Source organism: Bubalus bubalis, chromosome 3, assembly GCF_019923935.1.
Source record: "Bubalus bubalis isolate 160015118507 breed Murrah chromosome 3, NDDB_SH_1, whole genome shotgun sequence".
NCBI classification, from domain to species: domain Eukaryota; kingdom Metazoa; phylum Chordata; class Mammalia; order Artiodactyla; family Bovidae; genus Bubalus; species Bubalus bubalis.
The window spans coordinates 2,720,111-2,744,754 of record NC_059159.1 but is presented as its reverse complement, the minus strand read 5'-3'; the positions used below and the strand labels follow the sequence as shown (position 1 = coordinate 2,744,754).

The 24,644-nt window shown below is 45.0% G+C and overlaps 1 protein-coding gene across 3 annotated transcripts in view; it reads right to left on the bottom strand.

Moving 5' to 3' along the window:
• Positions 1 to 24,644, bottom strand: part of KCNJ16 (potassium inwardly rectifying channel subfamily J member 16) — a 65,880-nt gene that overhangs the window by 7,668 nt on the left and 33,568 nt on the right. Inside the window, exon 1 of one of the 3 annotated variants that reach the window (XM_025279386.3) lies at positions 19,746 to 20,128. The exons of the other annotated variants lie outside the window; for them this stretch is intronic. The gene's annotated coding sequence lies outside the window, so the exon portion shown is untranslated. Of the gene's footprint in view, positions 1 to 19,745; positions 20,129 to 24,644 lie in introns of those variants that run through there. 3 annotated transcript variants of the gene reach the window in all.

Sequence of the window (24,644 nt, the reverse complement as noted above, 5' to 3'; positions counted from 1 at the left end):
AGACACAACTGAGTGAGAAAACAACAAGGGCAGACCATGTGTGGTCCCCGAGAGACGTGGATGTCATCACTGCTTCCTACTGTTAAGCCGCCTGGGCCATTTCTCTTTTCTTCCACCACTTCCCCAAAACCCTAGGGGCTGAGTCATTTTCTTTCATCTTTCACAACTATTCAGTTCAGTTCAGTCACTCAGTCATGTCTGACTTGTTGCAACCCCGTGAACTTAGCCTGCCAGGTTCCTCTGTCTATCACAAACTCCCACAGCTTGCTCAAACTCATACCCATTGAGTCGGTGATGCCATCCAACCATCTCATCCTCTGTCGTCCCCTTCTCCTCCTGCCCTCAATCTTTCCCAGCATCAGGGTCTTTTCAAATGAGTCAGTTCTTCACATCAGATGGCCAAAGTATTGGAGTTTCAGCTTCAACATCAGTCTTTCCAATGAACACCCAGGACTGATCTCCTTTAGGATGGACTGGTTGGATCTCCTAAGAGTCCAAGGGACTCTCAAGCGTCTTCTCCAATACCACCATTCAAAAGCATCAGTTCACAACTATTACCAAATAGAAAATCCCCTAGACCTTGTTCTCAACACATACACACACACACACACACACACACCCCTATGTACATGATACATATACTTCCAGCTTAGTTTAAGAATTTTATTGCTATTTACTCTGAGGAACCAACCTAAAGGAAATAAGACTGACAAGCTCAGTAATGTTAACAAGTTAATTCTCAAACAGCTTATCACGCTGTCTTCTGTTTTAAATGCTATATACCTGCATTGCTGAGCCCGCTCTGAAGGTATTTATTGTTCTTATCTTGAAAATAAACCTGCCATCCCATCTTAGTTGTTATCATGAGATCTTAATGTCTGTTTGAGAGACCACAGTTCAGTTTCCCCTTGTTGTGTAAGGAAAGCCCTTCCCCAGTGGTCTCTAAAACTCTCCAGTAGAAAATTTGTGATTTTTTTTTCTTATTTTGCATTTTTGAATTAATTTTTTTTTAATTGAACTTCTGTTGTGTGCTTGTCCTACCCACCTTCAAGAATGAGCCAGCCACCTTTGTGGTGCTTCCCAGGTGGCACAAGTAGTACAGAGCCTGCCATGCAAGAGACACAAGAGTCTGGGGTTCAGTCCCTGGGTCGGGAAGATCCCCTGCAGGAGGGCATGGCAACCCACTCCACTGTTCTCGCCTGGAGAATCCCACGAACGGGAGAACCTGGTGGGCTACGGTCCACGGGGTCACAAAGAGACACACGTGACTGAAGCAGCTTAGCATGTGTGCACGCACCCACCTTTGCATTTGCGAGCTGGGCATTGATAAATAATAAAAGGAGACGATCACGGAGAGTGTGGAGTAAATACCACAGAGAAAGCAAGATGAGTGAGGGATCTGGGGAGTGGCTGGAGCCTCAGGGGCAGCGCCATTTCCCGAGGGGAACAGAGCAGGTAGCGTCCAGGAGCTGGCACCGGGGCTGAGAGAGGCCCCTCAGTCCTCCTGGCTCCTTTATGGGGGAGGGAAGAGTCCATCCACCAGTCCTGGGGAGTGGAGCAGGTCGGGTCCAGGAGCTGGCACCAGGGCTGAGAGATGCCCCTCAGCCCTCCTGGCCCCTGCCATGGGGGAGGGAAGAGTCTATCCACCAATCCCGGGGAGCAGAGCAGGTTGGGTGCCGGAGCTGAGAGATGCCCCTCAGCCCTCCTGGCTCCTGCCATGGGTAACGATGCTCTCAGCACAGGCCCCTTGCCCTGTTCTGTCAGTTTGCGTCATTCTCCTTGTTGAGGCTCTCAGTATTGCTAGTTGTAGGCTGGCTGCAGTGTCCTTTGTTCTTGGACGGTTTTAAGACCTGGTTCTCACAAGAACCTACCACCACAGGAACTCATCTGTGTTTTTTGTCGCTGAATTCACGCTTTCCTGATCAGGTAAGAACCTGGGCTTTCCTGGTTTCCACAATGGCCTTCATCTCTTGTCACTTTCATCCAGTGTGATTATCCTGAAATGTAAACAACCCTTCTCCTGTTACCATGGGGAATGGTCCAAGCTCCACAATACAGTTCTCCAGCAGTGAAGTTAAAGGGCGAGGATATGGAGATCCAAAAAAAAAAAAAAAAAATGTCTGGCACTAAAACGTGTTTAATAGAACTTGTTAAAAAGATGATTCAATGATTAGAAATGTGGTTCTCCTAATGCAAATGCATGCTATTGTATTTTTATTTCAAAGATAAAATATAGGGGTTTCCCAGGTGGTGCAGTGGTAAAGAATTCACCTACAGGTGGATATATATATATATATATAATTTGAACTGTTTCTGGAAGTGAGTTGGCTACATGTGACAGACACACATGAGATGTGAGTTCAACCCCCGGGTTGGGAAGATCTCCTGGAGAAGGAAATGGCAACCCACTCCAATATTCTTGTCTTGAGAATCCCATGGACAGAGGAGCCTGGTAGGCTATAGTTCATGGGATGGCAAAAGAATTAGACATGACTTAACAAATAAACCACAGCATATACATACATACATATATATATATATATATATATATATATATATATATACACACACACACACACACACATGTGTATGTGTGCATGTGTGCTCAGTCGCTTCAGTCGTGCCCAATTCTTTGTGACCCCATGGACTATAGGCTACCAGGCTCCTCTGTCCATGGGATTCTCCAGGCAAAAATACTGGAGTGGGTTGCTGTGTCCTCCTGCAGGGGATCTTCCCGCCCCAGGGATGGAACCCCGGTCTCCTGCATTGGCAGGCAGATTATTTATTACTAGCACCACCTGGAAAGCCCATATATATGTGTATGTGTGTGTATGTGTGTGTGTGTGTGTGTGTGTGTGTGTGTGTATATATATATATAATTTGAACTATTTCTGGAAGTGAGTTGGCTACATGCGACAACAGTGTGTGAATTTGGTACAGTTTCAGATCTAGCAATTTCACTTGTAACAATTTATCCTGAAGAAACCATCATGAATGAACAGAGAGATGTGGCTAATTTGTAGGACTCTTTGTAGAAGCAGATTTTGGATATGGCTTACTATCTAATAAATGTGGGCTTGTTTCATAGGTAATGGTACAATGGTATCATTACTCATTACTTTTAATGTAGCCATTAAATGTGATAGAGTAGAAGCATGACAGAAAAAATAGAAAACATATTGTTTGGTGGAAAAAAATGAAAAAGGACTATAAAACATCTTGTACAATATAATTTTTTTAAGTTTAAATACATTTAAACATGGAGAAAAGACAGAATGATATAAACCAAATATGGATTGTGACCCTCTCTGGTATGATATACTTTTTCTCCCCTTTTTTCCTTCTAATTTGTCTATCTATGCTTTCTAAAATTTTACAATGAACATGCATTCCTTCTGCAAAAAAAAAAAAAATATATAGAATAAATAGGTATTTTCAGCTGGTACTTTGAAGCATCCCAATTCTGAGGCTCCTTAAAGGGAAAGGAAACCAATCGCTGTCTAAAAGCATTTATTAGAACTTTTAAAAGGCAACTAAAAATAGCCCAGAGAGGCTGACAGTCTTGCAGACGTTCAAAATCAGACACTGATGCTGTAAGTTCTGCTGGAACAATTCACAGAAACAAATATAGTGACATTTAATTCATCTAAGTAAAACCAGATCTCATTTAAAACAAGGAAGTGGGGGAAGAGAGAGTTGGGTCAGATTTGGCTGCTGGAGAAACCATGCAAGCAGCTGGCCACAGATCAGGGCTACATACAGCAGAGCTCAAGTTCAACAGGCATCTGAAGCGGTTCCTCTCCCTCACAGCTGCCTTCCCTCCCCTACCCACTCCCACCTACTAAGCTGCTGATGCCTGCGCTGCTCGGCTGGTGTTCGCAAGTCTGTTTTAAGGATCCTTCTTTCATCCTAATAATTGCAATCGCTTTGGAAAGAAAATGTTAAACATTGTGCCATTTTCCAACTTGACTACTTTAAGGTCTATGTCAATGGATCTTTAAGACACAAGGAAATGATCTTTTGAGACAGGTGAATTTGAAGAGGGCAATTAGATATTTATGATGCTGTGGTTCAGTCGCTGAGCCCTGTCTGACTCTTTGCAAGCCCATGAGCTACAGCAAGCCAAGCTCCTCTGTCCTGCACTATCTCTTGGAGTTTGCTCAAATTTATGTCCATATCCAACCATCTCACCCTCTGCCACCCTCTTGTCCTCTGCCTTCAGTCTTTCCCGGAATCAGGGTCTTTTCCAACAAGTTGGCTTTTCGCATCAGGTGGCCAAAGTATTGAAGCTTCAGCTTCAGCATCAGTCCTTCCAGGATTGATTTCCTTTAGGATTGATTGGCTGGTTTGATCTCCTTGTTGATTGGCCTAAAGAGCTGGCCCTAGCCAGTTCTTCATAACTCATCTTCAGGAACCTAAAATCTCCTTCAAATACCCCTACAAGCAGGAGGGTATGAGGGCTGTTTCTTTGTTCACTTTTGTGTTTCAGTGTTTACTGGAGTATAGTTGATTACAATGTCATCTCAGTTCCTACTGTACAGCAAAGTGAATCAGCTATATGTTTACATATATCCCCCCTTTTTAGGGTTTTCTTCCATTTTAGGTCACTACAGAGCATTGAGTAGGGTTTCCTGAGCTATATGGTAGGTTCTCAAGTTACCTATTATATATGTAGTACTGTTTATATGGCAATCCCATCAGAGAAAAACAAACATCATACATTAATGCATATATGTGGACTCTATTAATAGAAAAATGGTACAGATGAACCCATTTGCAAAGCAGAGATGGAGATGTGTGTTCTTTAAACTGTAGTCTATTAACCACCTCCTTCTGAGATTCTAGGGAAGCCTGTTACACCTGAAGATCTCCGGGTCCCACCCCCATCATTCTGCTTCCATCCCCGACTCAGCTCCCTCGTGGACTGTCATATAGTCTCACGACTGAGATCTACTGTCTTGAAACTTCAAGAACTGAGATGCTGGGTTCTAACAGACATGACATTGAGCTCAGAGGCTTGATCACTAGCAAGACTGTGCACTTCTGCCTGATAGTCCCTGAGCCTCTGCCTGCCCTCGTGAAAAGCAGCAGCTCACAGGTTGCTAGGAGGAGTGAATGAGCTATGTCCCCAAACCTGCTTTCACAGTCCCTGGCATTTAATGAGGAGTTAACTGCTGTGCTCGTAGCTATGGCTACAGTCCATTCAAGTATCGATCCAAATGAGGAGAGAGAAAGAGTGGAGTATGGACCTGGAGATGATAGTAACTAAGTGAAGTAAGTCAGACAGAGAAAGACAGATATCACATGGTGTCACTTATATGTGGAATCTAATTAAAAGGGATTTAAATGAAATTATTTACAAAATAGAAACAGACTTACAGATTTCAGAAACAAACATATGGTTACCAAAGGGAAAACATGGGGTGGGCGTAGGGATAAATTAGCAGTTTGTGATTAACATACATACACCACTATAGATAAAATAGATAACCAATGCAGACCTACAGTATAGCACAGGGAACACTACTCTATAGACTGTAATAACCTACATAGGAAAAGAATGTGGAAAAGAAGGAATGTATGTATGTGTATAACTGAATCACTCTGCTGTCCACCTGGAAACACAACTTTGTAATTCAGCTATACTCCAATAAAATTAATAAAAAAGAGGGAGAGATTGAGAGTTATCTGCCATTTTACTTTTTCTAAGAATGGTTAGATTGTCAGTTTCCATGTTTGTTTAAAAGTTCCCTCCTAGCACATAATTGCCTTGATAAAACTTTCAAGGCTTCCCAGGTAGCTCAATGGTAAAGAACTGGCCTGCCAGCATAGGAGATGAAAGAGATGTGAGTTCGATCCCTGAATTGGGAAGATCCCCTGGAGTAGCAAATGGCAACCCACTCCAGTATTCTTGCCTAGGGGATCCCATGGACAGAAGAGCCTGGCAAACTACAGTCCCTAGGGTCGCAAAGAGTCAGACACGAATGAAGTGACTTAGCATGCCCACAACCTTCCAGACCCGTGCCAGAGTAGCTCAGAAGAATCACAAGTATCACTCAGAATACAACCCATTTCCTACTAGTCACTCACGTTGCTTTTTAAACACCAGGTCATCTCTGACCGACCTAGGATGGCTCCCATGTAGTCTGATTTGGGAGCTGCATTGGTAGAACCTAACTGCCCATTCCAAAGGAAACAGATGTTATGGGAAGTGTGTGTGCTGTCAGGTTTGACCTTCTCCAAGCTTGGTATGCATGGGATTCCAACCAGAAACCAAGTCCTATCTCTCTGTGGTTATATTCCCATTTTGTGAGAATCATCTGCAAATTATCTTCTTTTTTTGACACTTACAGAGAGTCTGTTTATTAATCTGTTCAATCTTCTGGGTATCATTGAACTCAAAAATGTCATTTGCTCATGGACCAGGAACTCCTTGGATAGTATCTACTGCATCTTTGACCTTTAAATGATTGAGTGTCTGTTCTAAGCTGTCAAAATGAAAACTCAGGACATCTTTACTGGGGAGGAAAACAAAGCAACTGTGATTGGCTCTTATTTCAGTTCCTGTTTTCCTTTGTGGATACAGTCAGATGGATACGGTCTTCAAATAAAAGACAAATGATTTCTCTAGGAAGATTTGGATAGACAGGCCATGGAGACAATACCTTAAGCTGTGTGTTGCCTGTCACATGAGATTAGTTTTCTATTAGCCTGAGCCTTTTCAAAGGCACTTGGCAAAAAAGCATTGCCACTCACTACAGAAAACAGAAGACTTAGGTAGCTGGCAGAAGTTAGTGCATTTGATAGACTCTTGAGTTTCCATGTATTTCATTTCCTCTACTTCTCCTCTGATTGTGCTTCAGTTTCCACTAGAGTGCTACAGAAGAAGAAGAAATCACCCTACCTAAGTTGGAAGGTTAGATTTCATTACCTGTGAATGCCTATACAAACAGGGCTGACCCAGGTTAGCAATGTTATGTTAATCGCTCAGTTGTGTCCAACTCTCTGCAACCCCGTGGACTGTAGTCCATCAGGCACCTCTGTCTCCATGAAATTCTCCAGGCAAGAATACTGGGGTGGGTTCCTTCTCTAAAGGGTGTCTTCAGAGACACCCTTGGGAAGGGGGAATCTTCCCAACCCAGAGGTCAAAGCCGGGTCTCCTGCATTACAGAAAGATTCTTTACCATCCGAGCCACCAGAGATTAGCAATACTTAGCTTAAAAACAGAAGTGATTCCTCCAGCTCCATTTTTGTTTTTCTTTCTCAAGATTGCTTTGGCTATTTGGGATCTGTTGCATTTCCATACAAATTGTACATGTTTTTGTTCTAATTCTATGAAAAATGCCATTGGTAATTTGATAGGAATTACATTGAATCTGTAGATTGCTTTGGATAGTATAGTCATTTTCACTATATTGATTCTTCCAAGCCGAGAAGATGGTGTCATCTCTCCATCTGTTTGTGTTGTCTTTGATTCAGTAACCTAGGTGGGTGGGATGGGGGTAGGTGGGAGGGAGACCCATAAGGGAGCAGATCTAAGTATACATATGGCTGTTTGCTTCATTGTACAGCAAAACTAACACAACATTGTAAAGCAACTATTCATGTTAAGTTGCTTCAGTCGTGTCTGACTCTGCAACCCTATGGCTTGTAACCCACCAGGCTCCTCTGTCCATGGGATTCTCAGGCAGGAATGCTGAAGTGGGCTGCCATTTCCTACTCCAAGGGATCTTCCCCACCCAGGCACTGAACTCGGGTCTCCTATGTCTCCTGCATTGGCAGGCGGATTCTTTACCACTAATGCCACCTGGGAAGCCCCAAGACAACTATACCCCAATAAAAAAAAGAAGAAATGATATGTTCCCAGCATTTCTTGGGTGGGAATAGTCACTGGGTTGAACACTGGGGAGTTGAGTCTAAAGCAGATGGGTGCACTTTCCCCTTAAATCTCCAGGTAAGATGTAAAGTCAGTCTTTCACCTGCAGTGTAAAAGGCTCTATCCTACCAATGCCTGTAAGGAGCTGGAAAGGTCATGGAAACAGCCTCTGTGTATTCTTCCTTGCAATCAACCTTTAACTAGGTTGGCATGGGGGGGAAATATTCCCAAGGATGACAAGGATGATTACTGCCCTTGAGCTGATATCAATCTTGCCAAGGACACCCCACAAGCTCTGTCAAGACAGGCCCCTGAGGGACTTCTCTGTTGGTCCACTGGTTAAGAATCTGCTTTGCAAGGCAGGGGACGTGAGTTTGATTCCTATTCAGGGAACTAAGATTCCACATGCTGAAGAGCAACTGGATCCACAGGCCACAACTAGAGTTCAGAATATGAAGGTGGCATCACGTTGTAGATCCAAAAGAAAGGCGTTTAGGTCTGAGACCTCTCCCAGCATTTAAGGCCCAAAAGGCGCCTCCCCAGGATTCAACTTTTGTACTTAATACTTGATTTTCTAGGCAAATGAAGAAAGACGGTGCCATAGATAAACCATAGGAGAAAAGAAGTGAGAAATCGATTTGCATTTGGCTTGGAATAAATCACAGGCTCCGAAAAGCGTGCCCCATTTCTGTACACTACTGGCTTGTAAAATGACTTTCTGTTCCCTGAATTCAAGCTATCAGAGAGGCAGGATGTAATCAAGGGGAACATTCTGGGTAGTGGAGCAAAAAGTGGTTTATAAATTTTTATTTTTAATTCCTTGGGCTAATTCATCCAGCAAATAATCTGCCTATGGAAATTCAAGAGGTACTAGGCTTGAACAAATACATAGATCCCCCTCATCCAAATCAAAATTCATTTTTAGCCAATAATGTACACAGCACAGCGACATGGAGAGAGATTTCCAATATGTTTTGAAAATTCCACAATTTTTAGCTACTGATTTTATTAAAAATCATTCATAACTATTGTAACTGTAGCTGCCTTTCATTTGAGGCTGATTGGAGGAGGTGACAAAGAGGCATCTTTTCTCTGGTAACAAAATAACTTTTGGCTTCGACTTAATGAAAATGCCAGCTTGCACCCATGTAAGGGAGATAACATTTCTGAAAAATTCATTCAATTGATGAGCCTTGGCAGTACTGCAGAAGTTTAAAATCTTAACAGAAAGAATATGCTATGAACTAAAATAACTATTTCCCCTTCATAGAATCTAGGACCAGAGAAAGAACTATTGGTTTTTAAACTGAGAAATGTAAATATCATTGACAATTTAAACTCCCAAACCTCATCCAAATTTCCCATAGAAAAATAGACTAGATGCCATTGAAAAAAATCAGAAGCCTGCCCTCAAAGACATGAGTATATTCAACAGCTTGTGAATATACTCATGCCAGATTCCACACCCACAGACATTCAAGAGAGGAGATGTAATAGGTCGAGGGGATATTTGCTCTCTTAATCATTTGGATTTGGCTACTTGGCACAAAAATCTTGTGAATTCCACTCCCCAGCACCACCAACCAAGAGCTGCCATTTGCTTCTTGGGTTCTGGGGCCCAGGGCTGAGACACAACATCTATGTCTGTGCCATCAGGCCAAGCTGGTGTCCCCTGCAGGGCCATGCGTGACATCTATCCTTGTCATCTGAATCTAAGAACACTCTTTGTCATGAAGCAACACATCAGGATGTGTAGGCATATCCCCCCGGTCCACCTCCACAAGGAGACTTTACTGTCAGCTCAATAGAACAGCATTAATCAAAATCTCAGCCCTCTAATAGGTGATGGCCAAGCGGTTGAGTGATGCATCCAGGGAGGTCCCACCCACAGGCCACGTGCGATGCTCATCAAGTCCTCCAAGGCGCTCCCAGCCTCCATTGCCAGTGACGCTGGCTCCGTGGTCCTTCTGGGTCTCTTCTCGAGGGTCCTCAGTTCTGGGGCACTCTTTCCTAGTCCTAAGAGCAAGCCCCCAATTCCCGTTTTATTATACCTTCTTTGGGTTTGCAAATTAACAAACTAAACCTTAGGGAAATGGAGTTGTTCACTGCCTATCATAGAGGTAGAAAGTGAAAGAAAGGATTGCAGCCCAGGTCTCCAAGCTAGGTTCTAGATGGTGCATGAGAGTGAGCGTCATCATCTTCGGTGTACATACCCTTTGTATAAAGGCTTGAAGCAGGTTTCCTAGAATTAAGTGTGCTATTCCTATTAAAAAGCCAAGACACCAAAGGTGCCAACAAAGGTCTGCATAGTCAAATCTATGGTTTTTCCAATAGTCATGTATGGGTGTGAGAGTTGATCGTAAAGAAGGCTGAGTGCTGAAGAACTAATGCTTTCAAATTGCAGTGCTGGAGAAGACTTCTGAAAGTCCCTTGGACAGCAAGGAGATCAAACCAGTCAATCCTAAAGGAAATCAACCCCAAATATTCATTGGAAGAATTGATGCTTAAGGTGAAAGTCCAATACTTTGGCCACCTGATACTCATTGGAAAAGACCCTGATCCTGGGAAAGATTGAAGGCCGGAGGAGAAGCAGGTGACAGAGGATGAGATGGTTGGATGGCATCACCGAAAGGACATGAGGTTGAGCAAGATCCGGGAGATAGCCAAGCCTGGTGTGCTGCAGTCTCTGGGATCGCAAAGAGTCAGACACGACCGAGCCACTGAACAACAATGACAATGCTATTCCTGTAACTCGCAGGTTGTGGGAAAATATTTGAGCATCTGAGGTTGTTTTTTGTGCTTTCCTGAGCTATGTCTAGCCACTCCACTGATAAGATCAGCCCTGGATGTGCACTCAAGCCTCAGGGACCGCCAGCCAGCAAAGCCACCTGACGGAGGCACTCAGAATGGAAAGAGGCCGGCAAGGGAGGAGGGCGGAGGAAGCCCAGCGCCGCGGTGGGGGTGCGGTAAGGCCGCCATGAGAGCAGACTGGGCGATGCCTTTCCACGGAGAAGAACGTCCCCAGTTGTGAGATGACAGAGCCCGCGGGTGGGTTGGAGGGAAGGCCCGTTGCCTCTGGACGCCCTTTGGAATTGAGCCAAAGTGGGTGAACACAAAGGGAAAACAATCCCGTGTGGGTGACGTCACAGAGTGCCCTGACAAGAGGGGCAAGGGTAAAGCTTCGTACTGCTCTGGTCCAAAGAACACAGGCTGGTTTGGACATCAGTTCCTTCTACAACCAGAAGCGTGACTTTTTTTTTTTTTTTCCTTTTAAGTGCTGGGTCTTTGCTGCTGCACAGGGCAGGCTTCTCTCTAGCTGTGGCAGGTGGAGGCTCCTCCTTGGGGCGGTGCGTGCGCTTCTCATTGCGGTGGCTTCTCTTGTGGCAAAGTACAGGCTCTAGGGCACGCGGGCTTCAGGGGCTGAGGCTCCCAGGCTCCAGAGCACAGGCTCAATAGTTGTGGCACATGGGCTTAATTGCCCTGCACCACGTGGGATCTTCCCAGATCAGGGATGGAACCCATGTCTCCTGCGTTGGCAGGTGGATTGTTTACCACTGAGCCACCAGGGAAGCTCAGAAGTTTGGCTGTTAGGTCCATCTGTTGAGCCCATGTGTGTGCTCAGTTGATTCAGTCATGTCTGACTCTATGCAACCCCATGGAGTGTAGCCTGCCAGGCTCTTCTGTCCCTGGGGATTCTCCAGGCAAGAATACTAGAGAGGGTTGCCATGCCCTTTTCCAGGGGATCTTTCTGACCCAGGGATTGAACCCCAGTCCCCTGCATCGCAGGCAGATTCTTTACCATCTGAGCCACCAGGGAGGGATAGACAATTCTTAAAAGAGATAGAAAGGAACTCAGTGGGGAGCACAACTCTGATACACAAATTACCGCACCCAGGACCATGTCTCCTCTAGGTGGCTACAACCCCCCGAAGGTAATATTCCTCTGCCTTCTCATCCCAGGGCCAGGTATGAAGCAACTTGGAAGCACCCTTAATCACCCAGAGTTCTCCTAAGTCATTTGAACTCGCAGCTACAAAGCCCTCTGGCCTTTCCCATGCAAACCCCGACAGAAGCCGGTTGTGACCTGCCCTTGACCTTGCTGCTCTCTGCTGCCTCCCCGCTCCCTCCTGTCCTCCCCACGTGGTCTGCGCTGCATGCACCACAGGCTTCAAGGACCTTCAAGTCCATAACGCACTTGATTTTTCCCTGAGACTCATGGCCACACCTGACTGCCCATCTCATGAAACAATACAAAGCAATCTAAGGGTCAGATGAGAGAAATCACATTTCCATCTTCACTGCAAAAGAAGTGCCCCTGGGGGAAGAATGCACTATGTTCCAGTCCAGATTTTTTAGACGGGAAGGAGTGCCTTCTTCCACTGCGGAGGTTCACCTTACAGCCCTGCGCATGGAGGACAGCCATGTTCTGAGCCTTGCAGCCTCAGAGGTCATCATTAAGCCTGATGCAGCAGCTGGTGGTGGAATATGGCTGGCTATGCTCACGGCTGCAGCCTGTGGGCCTGGGGAGCTCCGAGGGTCAGCCCCATGGCTGGGAGCACATATTTAGGGAGAAGACAGCCATGCCTTTCTTGGAACCAAATCTAATGTGTGGGCTGAGAGGCAATGGGATGGCCAGAGCCCAGAGGTCAGTGGTTACGGATTTGGGATTATCCACCAGAGTGGGACACCAGCTGTGCTTGGAGGGAGGCCCCCCCCCCAGCAACCATGGACGGCCAGGGATTCAGTGGGGCTGAGGGAGGGTAGTGTGGGGGAAAGAACTCGGAGGGCTTTCGTGTTCGTGTCTTAGCCACATAGTGCGAGGCCGACAAGGATAGGGAAATACAGAGCTGAGCAGTTCAGGAGAGGCTGGACTTCCCTGGTGGTCCAATGGACAAGAGTGTGCCTGCCATCGCATCGGTCACGGTTCGATCCCTGGTCCGGGAGGATCCCACGTTCTGCATCACAGCTAAGCCCGCATGTCGCATCTACTGCAACCGCACACCTGGAGACTGAGCTCCGAAACGAGAGGCCCCACGGCACTGAGAGGCCGGCACTGCACCTAGGGAGCAGCCCCGCTCACTGGAGACTGAGCTCTGGAACGAGAGAACCCACGACACGGAGAGGCCGTCACTGCACCTAGGGAGCAGCCCTGCTCACTGCAGTTGAGAAGAGTCCATGTGGCAGCAAAGACCCAGCACAGCCAAAAACAGATGAATACAAACAATACATGCTTTAAAAAGAGAGGTGAGTGTGGGCAGCAGGTAGACACCAAGGAAGGTGATCACTCCCATCAAACAGGTATGGATAAAAGCAACTGAGCCTGTGTGTGGAGCTGGGCTTCAGGATGGGGCACAAGACTCCAGGCGGACAAGGGTTGTGTATGTACTATCCCCAGCGTGAACAGAAACGCTTCTTAACTGCCCGTACTTTACCTCCGTGAATTTGTTTAATTTCCTTCCAAAGCCTGTGAACCAGGTATTAATACCATCCCCATTTTGAAGATGAAGAATTTTTTAACATTTATTTTATTGGAGTACAGTTGATTTATAATGTGTTAATTTCTGCTGCACAGCAAAGTGATTCCGTTACATATATATATATATGTATATATATATATACACACACACACATACACACACATTGTTTTTTTAACAAAAACTTATTGGAGTGCAGTTGATTTACAATGTTGTGTTAGTTTCTGCTGTACAGCAAAGTGAACCAGTTATACATACACATGTATCCACTCCTTTCTAGATTCTTTTCCCACATAGGTCATTACAGAGTATTGAGTAGATCCCTGTACTGTACAGTAGGTCTTTATAGCTATATTTTACATATAGTAGTGTGTATAGGGGAGGAATAAATTGGGAGAGTGGGGTATATATTTTGTCACATTCTTTCCTATTATATTTGGTCATATATATTGAATGTAGTTACCTGGGCTTCCTTCATAGCTCACTTGGTAAAGAATTTGCCTGCAATGCAGGAGGCAATTCCTGGGTCGGGAGGATCCCCTGGAGAAGGAAGTGGCAACCCACTCCAGTATTCTTGCCTGGATAATCCCATGGGCAGAGGAGCCTGGTGGGCTACAGTCCATGGGTCTCAAGAGTCGGACACGATTTAGCGACTGAACCACCACCAGCACCTGTGCTATAGACTAGGACCTTGTTTATCCATTCTCTATATTATAGTTTGCAAGGGATAAAGAAGGGCTTCCCTGGTGGCTCAGCAGTAAAGAATCTGCCTGCAATGCAGGAGACTCGGGTTTGATTCCTGGGTCAGGAAGATCCCCTGGAGGAGGGCATGGCAACCCACTGCAGTATTCTTGCCTGGAGAGTCCCATGGCAGGATCTTGGCAGGCTTACAGCCCATAGGTCCGCAGAGTTGCATGCATGCAAGTGATAAACAATGAAAGCTTAACTAGTTTGGTAGATTTATCTGGAGTCAAAAAGAAAGTCAACGCTGAGGGGAAAAGGACTATAAGAAAGTCAGCTCCTTCCAGAGCTAAAGTTCTAAGCTTTAATGAGGAAAGGAGCTGTTGGCAGAAGAAGCAGGGTGAAGGTGGTTCTTTGGATTTGATCTCATCAAAAAAAAAAAAAAAAAAAAAAAAGAGGAAGCTCAGTCACTAGGACTGGGGAGCTTGTTCAGAGCAGCACTGGGTACTTGGCTGAGTTCTTTGCGACATGTTTTTGAGCCATTCAGGAGCAGTCAGGATTGACCCATCTCAGAACAAGCAGCTAATGGGCATGCATGTGGGGTCTGGTCCCTTAAGCCCCAGGCACTGGGAAAATTCACAGCAGGGAAATCTAGGCAGATGATTCCACTGAAAGCTGATCCATCCCCAAGCTCAGGAGGTCAGCAAAGAGGATCAGAGAGGAAGGGAGGGGTGGCCAACAAGCTGAAAAATCTTTCCCAGAAAATCGAGGCCAAGAGTCAACAAAAATAGATTTTCATCCACACAGAGCTCTTTGTGAAAGTAATAAAAGTTTGTTGAACTGCAGCGATTCCATCACTGAGGTCTAATGTCCAATTCTGGATGTTCTGCTTTTCAGGAGAAGTCATGGCAGTAGTGAAGAACTGGTACAGGAGACCTAGGAAAAGAATGGACGAAGCAGGAGATATTCACTCGTGGACTCAAAAACACTTTGCTATTGTTGCTAAGTCATGTCCAACTCTTTGTGAACCCATGGACTGCAGCACGCAAGGCTTCCTTGTCCTTCACTGTCTCCCGAAGTTTCTCAGATTCATGTCCATTGAGTTGGTGATGCCATCCAACCATCTCATTCTCTGTCGTCCCCTTCTCCTCCCGCCTTCAATCTTTCCCAGCATCAGGGTCTTTTCCAATGAGTCAGTTGTTCACATCAGGTAGCCAAAGAATTGGAGCTTCAGCTTCGGCATCAGTCCTTCCAATGAATATTCAGGATTGATTTCCTTTGGGATTGACTGGTTCGATCTCCTTGCAGTCCAAGGGACTCTCAGGAGTCTTCTCTAGCATCACAATTTGAAAGCATCAAGTTCTTCGCTACTCAGCCTTCTTTATGGTCCAACTCTTACATCTGTACATGACTACTGGGAAAGCCATAGCTTTGACTATACAGAATTTTGTCAGTAAAGTGCTATGTCTGCTTTTTAATTTGCTGTCAAGGTTTGTCATAGCGTTTTCTTCCAAGGAGCAAGCATCTTTTAATTTCACGGCTGTAGTCACCACCCGTTTTAGAAGCTGTAACAATCTGGTGAAGAGTGAGGCTAGTGATTCAGAAAATGGATGACCACTTGAAGAATATATATATAGAAGAATTTCCTGAATTTGTTAGCAAGTTGAATTAGGCAACTCTGAAGGCTTCTTTTTATACAAAGATTTAAAGGTTTTTATGGTGTTTTTTGCTAACTAGTAAATAGCACTTCATGAAATGAACAACTTTATGAAATGAACAATGGTGAAAGACAGTCCAGGAGGATTAAAAATGAAGTGTAAGAAAGACCTCATCTTCTCATTAAAGTAAAAACAGTTGGGTCTACTTTTTAACTTTTAATAATTATGAGCCATATTTTCATGCCAATAGGAAAGATCAAACTGGCCCATGTTTTGGTACTGCTTATGCCCTTGTTCATTGCGTCAGCTTTTTAGCTGATCTGTCTTTACTTTTATTTTGTATTTCTGTGTGCACCCTAAATTAAAAAAAAAATCCCAGGCCAAATCATAGATTTTTCTTAAGAGAAAAATTAGGGGAAGCCCAGAATAATGGCTGGCAGGGAAGCTCCAAAGGCAGGAGGTGCTTTGGGGTCTGTTAGTCTTGTATGCAAGGCTGCTTATTTGTGGTCTCTTCGCTAAGTCGTGTCTGACCCTTTGTGACCCCATGGTCACGTACCCTGCCAGGCTCCTGTGTCCATGGGATTCTCCAGACAAGAATACTGGAGTGGGTTGCCATTTTCTCCTCCAGGAGATCCTCCCCTCCCAGGGATGGAACCAGAGTCTCTTGCATTGCCAGGTGGATTCTTACGGCTGAGCCATCAGGGAAGCTGGTTCCAGGCTTCCCTTCAATGCAAATGTGAGGGATCTTGCAGGGAAACCAACTTCAGGTTTTGATGGTTTGGGTCCCAGAAAGTCTTTATCAGGTACTTGTCACAACCTGTTATTCCATTTATATTATTTATGTAATGCAAACAAATGAAGTGTCTTTCTCTGAATCATTTAGATTTGATTTTTGGAGTCTGACTGATTTCTATGGGAATCTCATCTGTACCACTTACCTATGTGAATTCTGACTAGTTATCTTATCTCTTTTTTATCCTGGCCCCTTTAAAAGGATACTGATGGGAATGAAATCAGGTCGCATTATAAAATGATAGGTGTGCCCCAAATGTCAGTGGCTTTCACCTGGACCAAAACAGGAATTTTGCCTTGGCTGATTGGAAGCAGTCACAGTAATCGTGATGGGGGTAGATGCTTTTGATGTTTTTTTTTTTTTTTTTTTTTTAATTGGAGAATAACTGCCTTACAGCATTGTGTTGGTTTCTGACATATGAATCATCTATGTGGATACATGCTCCTCCCTCTGGGGCCTCCCGTCCCACCATCCCTCGATGCCACCACTCTAGGTCATCACAGAGCACTGAGCTGGGCTCCCTGGGCCACTCAGCAGCTTCCCACTAGCTCTCTATTTACACACAGTGGCGTGCACGTCAGTGCCACTCTCCCAGTTCGTGCCCCCCTCCCCCTTCCCATCTGTTCTCTACGTCTGCGTCTCTACCTCTGAGGGGCAGCTGTTTTGATTTTTAAAAAGATCAAAATGTGAAATGGCTGATTTGTCTTTATTAAATCACATGCACACAGAAGAACGTCCCTGGCCTGTACCCTTGACCCTCTTGACCCTTGACCTTCCTCTTGACTCTCATCACCCCTCATGCCAGCCCCTCCTGCATACCTTCCTGGACCCCGGCTGCATCACTGAGAAGCTTGGCCTCATCAGAGAGGCGCGGCCCAGCCATGGAATGTGGGCGTCTGGAAGCGGACAGTGGAATACTGCTGCTCAGAACACCACGTGAGTAGCGGGTCGAGGCTGGTGCAAACTGCCAGGACCAAGGGGTGGAGGTGGAATCAACTGGGAGGTTGGGACTGACACATATACACAATTGACACTGGAGATCAAGCCAGCAAAGCCTAAGGAAAGCAACCCCTAATATTCACTGGGAGGATTGATGCTGAAGCTGAAGCTCCAATACTTCAGCCACCTGATCTGAAAAGCTGACTTGTTGGAAAAGCTGACTCCTTGGAAAAGACCCTGATGCTGGGAAAGATTGAGGGTAGGAGAAGAAGGGGGCGACAGAGGATGAGATGGCTGGATGGCACCATTGACTCCATGGACATGAGTTTGAGCAAACTCTGGGATACAGCAGAGGACAGGGAAGCCTGGCGTGCTGCAGTCCATGGGGTCACAAAGAGTTGGACACGACTGAGCAACTGAATGATACCAACATGAAATGGACAACAAATGGGAATCTACTATAAAGCTCAGTGAACTCTACTGTGCTCTGAGGTGACCTAAATGGGAGGAAATCCCGACAAGAGGGGGTATGCATATATGTGTGGCTGATTCACCTTGCTGTACAGCAGAAACTAATGCAACATTGTGAAGCAACTATATGCCAGTAAAAATTGATTTTAAAAATTGCCACAACTTTGACATCACAATATTCAACCTTCCTTGCTGCAAAATTGCAACTGGCTGGTAATTTTCTCAAACCTGAGAATAAGATGTATGTTCCTCGGAGTGGAGCCTCAGAGTTGAGACACGACTTTAAGCTTAGCTAATAACTATCACTGTTTGTATCAGAGTTTCCCTCTTCTCTAAAATGAAGCTAATAATAATTGTCTCCATTGAGTCTGTGTTCACTGTGTGTGCCAGGTATCATGTCGAAGGAGATTAAATGATAGCTAAGAGAGAGAAAGGTTATGAACGGCTTTTGAGAAGGAGGCAGATTGAAGTGGAATCACGTGGGAAGGGCAGGCTGTACCATCAGGGTTATGGGCTTTCAGGACCTCTAGGGATATTCCCCAGGCCCATCTGAATTCTCAGAAGGATTTCTAGGCTCACCGGAAGATAAAGGAGGGGGAAGGGCTTTTGAAAAGGAAAGCTTAGGTACGTCCTTGGCGCTCTAGTGGTTAAGACTTCTTCCAGTTCATGGAGTGAAGGTTTAGCCCCTGGTTGGGGAGTTAAGGTCCCACATGGCTTGTGGCCAAAAAACCAGAATATAAACAAGAGAAACAATACTGTAACAAATTCAATAAAAGACTTAAAACTGGGGCATATCAAAAGAAAATGAAAAGCTTCAAGAGTTTCATAACTAAGATGTATTTATGGTTAAACCTGGGCTTCTCAGGTGGCTCGGCAGTTAAGAATCCGCCTGCAATGCAAGAGATGGAACACCCCCAGGAGGAGGGCACGGCAGCCCACTCCAGTATTTTTGGCTGGAGAATCCCACCAACAGAGGAACCGGGCGGGCTACAGTCCTTGGGGCTGCAAAGAGTCGGACACGACTCAGGAACTAAACAATAATGACAACATGGCTAAACCCGGAGACCTGCATCTGTCCAACCCTGGAATTTCCAGGTAAACAAGTTACATGCATATCAGCCTTTGCTCACTTCACCAGAGAAACAAAATCTGAAGCCATGGGCTGTTAACCGATGTTATCGACTCCATGGCAACCCTCCAGGTTGCAAACCAAAAGACAAGAACAAGCAGAAGGAGAACGTGCAAAGTGTAAAAGCCCAGTGCTTTCCTACCCTATCAGACGTCAATGACCGAAGTGCTTACTATTTATTGACGTTACCTTTCAGCAGTTTTTTTTTTTTTTTTTCTAGAGTCTTTACAGTATTTCTGTCTATATTAGCAGCTGTAAAGGCATGATAAATGCCAAATCAATGACAGCATATCTTAGCACACAGTCTCAAATCTTCAACGCTGCTCTGTTGTCACGTGGGGCAGAGAAGAGTGACACAGACACGGAAAAGAGGGTTTCATGAAAGACTGTTTCCACAGGGAATTGAGGACACATCTTTGCCACGTTGTCCCACATCAATAAGCCATGTTAGGCTGAATAAGTCATCATGCTTTTAAGTCTCTCTCTCTGATGGTTACTTCCCTGATCTAAAAATGGTGCTTGCTTTCTAATCTGCTTGATTCAGCTCTCCCCAGAGATTATAGGAAGACTACTTCTAGCCCTAGACTGGACAGCAATAAAGCATGACGACGGAACCAAAGGAAGCATTGCAAAGGAGCCCACCCAAAAAGAGTATGAGCTTCCAAGAGCAGAAGAGCAATTCGTTCAAGCTTGGTTCTCTCTGGAACCCACTACGTGGTCTTACCTTAGTGACAGGTGGTGCAGGTCAGCTCAGACCCTGTGTCCGCGTCTTACAGGAGCGCGGAGGCTGGCGCTTGGGGGTTCTTTCCGCTCTGCTCCTCCAAGCTCTCTCTGTAGCCATTGGCGCCCACCGCCATGGAGATGAGAAAGCCCACCGGGGAATCTGGCTCTCCTTTGCCTTTCCGGACGCATTCAGCAGACACAAAGGCCACTGCGTTCTCTGCTCGCCTCCAGTGAATCAACACTTTCTTTCCCTTGTTCCCATGCCTACCCGTAGTACACAGTCTTGCCAGTGGTGACTTCCAGAAAGCAAGAGTCCAGAAGAAATAGCCTCCCTTCCTGCCCATCGATATCTTTGTCTTTTAAGCTTATTTAACAAGGCTCGCCCCCATTCACAAAACAACCCAAAATTGCCCTTAAACATCTCATAGTCCCAGAGGAGGGATTTTTTTTTTTTTCCTTCTCACTAACAACTCCAGGACTTGAACAACTTCTTCCAAGTGTGTTCTTAAGTGAGGGTGCCCTAGATTGTCGCGGTAAGGATTTTTCTGTGCAAACACACACCCTGTCTCATCGTGCAATCGTACACACAAGGCAAAGAGCATTTCATTTGGGTTCCAAGGGCATGTGTGCCCCAGAAGACCACTGACAACCTCAGTAATGGTTTCCAGGACAGCATTTAGATTGTTTTTCTGAGACTCCAGTTTTATTTCCTGGCTTGTCTCTTTGTTCTAAGTTTGGGATATGAGAGAATAAGTCTTACTCAGTGTCCATTTTTTCACCTATTGGGAAGTCTTACAATTTGGAATGAACTAGTCATGAAAATGTGGCCATTTCCAAGAAATTGAGTGGATGCTAGTACCAATTAGTAAGATGATGGAAGTAGGAGAAGGAATTTTGAAGTGGGGACTCTGCAGTTGAGGTTTTATCGTGGTAATTGGACACACTCGCAACCAAATGAGGTCAGGTAGACAACGCACATGCATTCTTCTCTAATTTCAGGAGAGGTGTAGGATTGGAAGTTACGAGTACATTTACAGCATTTACAACCAGGAACATGGATGAGCCCACACAAGGAGTGAGGGCAGTTAGAAAAGAGAAAGCTTCCAGTGACTGAGGTCTGGGACGAGTCAGTTTCAAGTTGGGAAGATGAGGATGAGCCAAGAGAGGAGACTGAAAAGGAGAATTTCTTGCAGTAGAAAAAAAACCTGTGAGATGTGGTATGAGGAGAAGACAATAATACAAGAGAAAGGATTGATCCTGTGTGCCAGAGGCTAGTGAGAAGTCAAGACGAGGACTGAGAGCAGACTGTGGGACGTTTCTCTGAGATGTCCGGTAGCTCTGATGAAAGATGTCTCAGTAGAGTTTCGGAGACAAATGCCTAATTAGATCAGGAATGAGAGGAAGTGGGGGTCACATGCATCTGCTTTGTGAGGAGCTCTGCTGTCAAATGGAGTAGAAAATGGGGCTGGTGGGCTGGGAAGGAAGGTGGGGCTTGGGAGGGGCTTACTTTTCTGGGAGTTTTCTTGTTCTAACAGGAGAGACGGACAGTTTGCTGTATAAAATGCTGTCAGCTTAGTAATTTTTGATTAAGTAAATGCCCTCCAATGACTCTCGTGCGTCATTTTTATTAAAAAAAATAAGCACTTCTTGGGACGTCCCTGGCCATCCAGTGCTAAGGCTTCACCTCCCAGTGCAGGGGGTGTGGGATGGATCCCTGGCTGGGAGCTAAGATCCTTCGTGCCTCCCAGACAAGAAAACAAAATATAAAACAGAAGCAATGTTGTAACAAATTCAATAACGACTTTTAACAAAAATGGTCCACAGCAAAAAAATCTTTAAAAAAAAATTTTTTTCTTTTCAGAGTCTTAAAGAAGATGTCTTAAACACAAGAGAATGAAAAGACCTACAAAGAATAAACCCAAAACAACTAAGAAAATGGTAATAGGATCATACAGAGAGATAACTACTTTAAATGTAAATGGACTGTGTGTGCTAAGTCGCTTCAGACATGTCTGATTCTGTGCGACCCCATGGACTGTAGCCTACCAGGCTCCTCTGTCAATGGAATTTTCCAGGCAAGAATACTAGAGTGGGTTGCCACGCCCTCCTCCAGGGGATCTTCCTGACCCAGGGATCGAACCTGCTTCCCTTACATCTCCTGCGTTGACAGGCAAGTTCTTAAATGCACCAAACAAAAGACGTAGACTAACTGGGTGGATGAGAATGTGCGTGTACGCACTTCCACTTGCCACATCAGTCTGCTTAAGCCCCCAGACTGCCATGCCGCACAGCCTGTGAGATTGTGGTTTTCCAGCCCGTGACTGCACTCAGCCCCCAGCAGTGGAAGCACCAAGTCCTAACCCCCAGACCACCTAGAAATTCCCCCAAAGTGACCACAGTTACAATTGGTTGTCATTCAGGTGCTTAGTCGGATCCAGCTATTGGCGACCCCATGGACCGTAGCCCGACAGCCTCCTCTGTCCATGGGTTTCTCCAGGCAAGAATACTGGAGTGGGTTGCCATGCCCTCCTCCAGGGGATCTTCCTGACCTAGGGATCGAACGTGTGTCTCCTGCATTGGCAGGCAGATTCTTTACCACCAAGGCATCAGGGAAGTCCTATTTGCTCTCACGGTTTCATTATAGAATCAAGAGGAAAGAATGAAATACTATTACTGGACCAATAACGGTCTCTGCTTTAGGCAAGTTTCATTACCAACCACATGTGGGTGAAAAGTGAGTGATCAAGTTTTTAAAAAATCTTTTTCTATCCCATTTTGTCCTACAGTATGCAAAATACTTTGCTTAGTTCCATCTTAAATAAAACATCATTTATATCATTGTATACAACCATATAAACCATAGAAAATATAAAACCTTTTAACACCTTCTCAGTAAAAATTAGTTAAAATAGCTCTAACATTCATCTACAAATTAATCACAGTCTAATCCTGGTGGCTCAGTGGTAAAGAATCCAAGAATCCTCCTGCCAATGCAGGAGACGTGAGTTTAAACCCTGGGTCAGGATGATCCCTTGGAGGAGGAAACAGCAACCCACTCCAGTACTCTTGCCTGGGAAATCCCATGGTCAGAGGAGCCTGGCGGGCTACAGTCCATGGGGTCACAAAAGACTTGGACACAACTTAGCAACTAAACAACAACAACAAAACAAATGTAGACACTAGGTAACGGGCAGAATTATTTAACACCATTTTCCATACCTAAGGGAAAATTCTACATTGTTTGGCATAGCTTCAGTTCCTGCTGAAACCATGGCTTTGGACAGACCCAGACAAACTTCACAGGAGTCACTTTTGCTGGCTGGAGGGCTTCCTGCTGTTCTAACAGTCCTGTGGGTGAAGGAGGAGACAGAGGAAGTGTCTGAACCTCTCACTGCTAAACAGGGCATTCTTCTCCAGCCACTCAGGGAAGTCTCGTCCATTACCTACATCCTTAGCTTATTTACAACTCACGGACTTATTTTCCTTTCCCTGGCCAAACCGTACCAAAGTGGAGTAGATGATGGTAATAGATTTCAACATCTGGACTCAGAGATCAATCCGTGGTCAATGGATTAGCAGGGACTTCCTCTCAAATCAGTGATCATTGTCCCATTTAAAAACTTAATTAAATTTTCATTTGTTTCTATGCATATTTTGATTTCTTCTGTGATTTGTTGGAGGGAGAGGGTGGGATGATTTGGGAGAATGGCATTGAAACATGTATAATATCATATATGAAACGAATCGCTAGTCCAAAAAAAAAAAAAAAACAAACTTAATGAGGCGCCATACAAAATTCTACTTGGATTGTTTTTCCCCCTGAACTGGAATGAATCACTTCTCCTGCTGGTTGTTGTACCATCTCCCAAACACACACATTCCCAGGCGAAGACCCTGTAGGAATGGCCACAGTGGCTGTCAGGTGCTGTCAGGAGAGTTGTTATTTTGGTTTAGTTTCTCTGTTGTGTCCAACTCTTTTGCAAACCCATGGACTATACAGCCCACCAGGCTCCTCTGTCCATGGGATTTCCCAGGCGAGAAGACTGGAGTGGGTTGCTGTTTCTTTCTCCAGGGGATCTTCCCTACCTAGGGATTGAACTCACATCGCCTGCACTGGAAGGCAGATTCATCACCACTGAGCCACCTGCGAGAGGTCATCTTAAACCCTCAGAAGCCTGTGAGCCCACCTCACAACTGCCCCTCGAGGTGGCCCTTGGTCTCTGTGGGGACATTGCCACTGACAAGGACCAAAGTGCCCGGCTCATGCTCTCTTCCTCTTTTGTGATGACTCACCTCTCTCAATGAGGACATCCTTCCTTCAACTCAGACAAACATGTGTCTCCCGTGGCTCTTATAGGAGGTTCCTGTCCCATTCTACTCCAGATAGCCAGTTCTTTTGACAAAAATGATAAGAATCTCACACTTACTTCTTACCTTCCAAGTCAGATTTCACTTCCTTCAGGGAAAACCCCCCCAAAGCCTCCTAGGATCCTGATATGCAGACTGATGATTTAAATTGTCAGGTTTGAAAGTGAAGAGGGTTGGGACCAATGACAAAATGATGAGTCACCAAGAGAGCAGGTGTCAACCAAGACTGCTGGGATGTCCAGCTTGTTCATGAGCAGTTGTGTGCAGGCAAATTTTAATGATAGGTTCTCCACAGGGAAAAGAAGGACTGATCATAGAATTCACCAATTTCTTTTTTTTTTTTTTTAATTTTTTACTGTAACACAATTGATTTACAATGTTGTATTCATTTTAGGTGCATGGCAAAGTGAGTCAGATACGTGTATCTTTCTTTTTCTATGTTCTTTTCTCCTATAGATTGCATTGGGAACCTACACTGAATAATGAGTAGATATATATACTGTATAATATGCTATACAGTTTTCTACTTTAT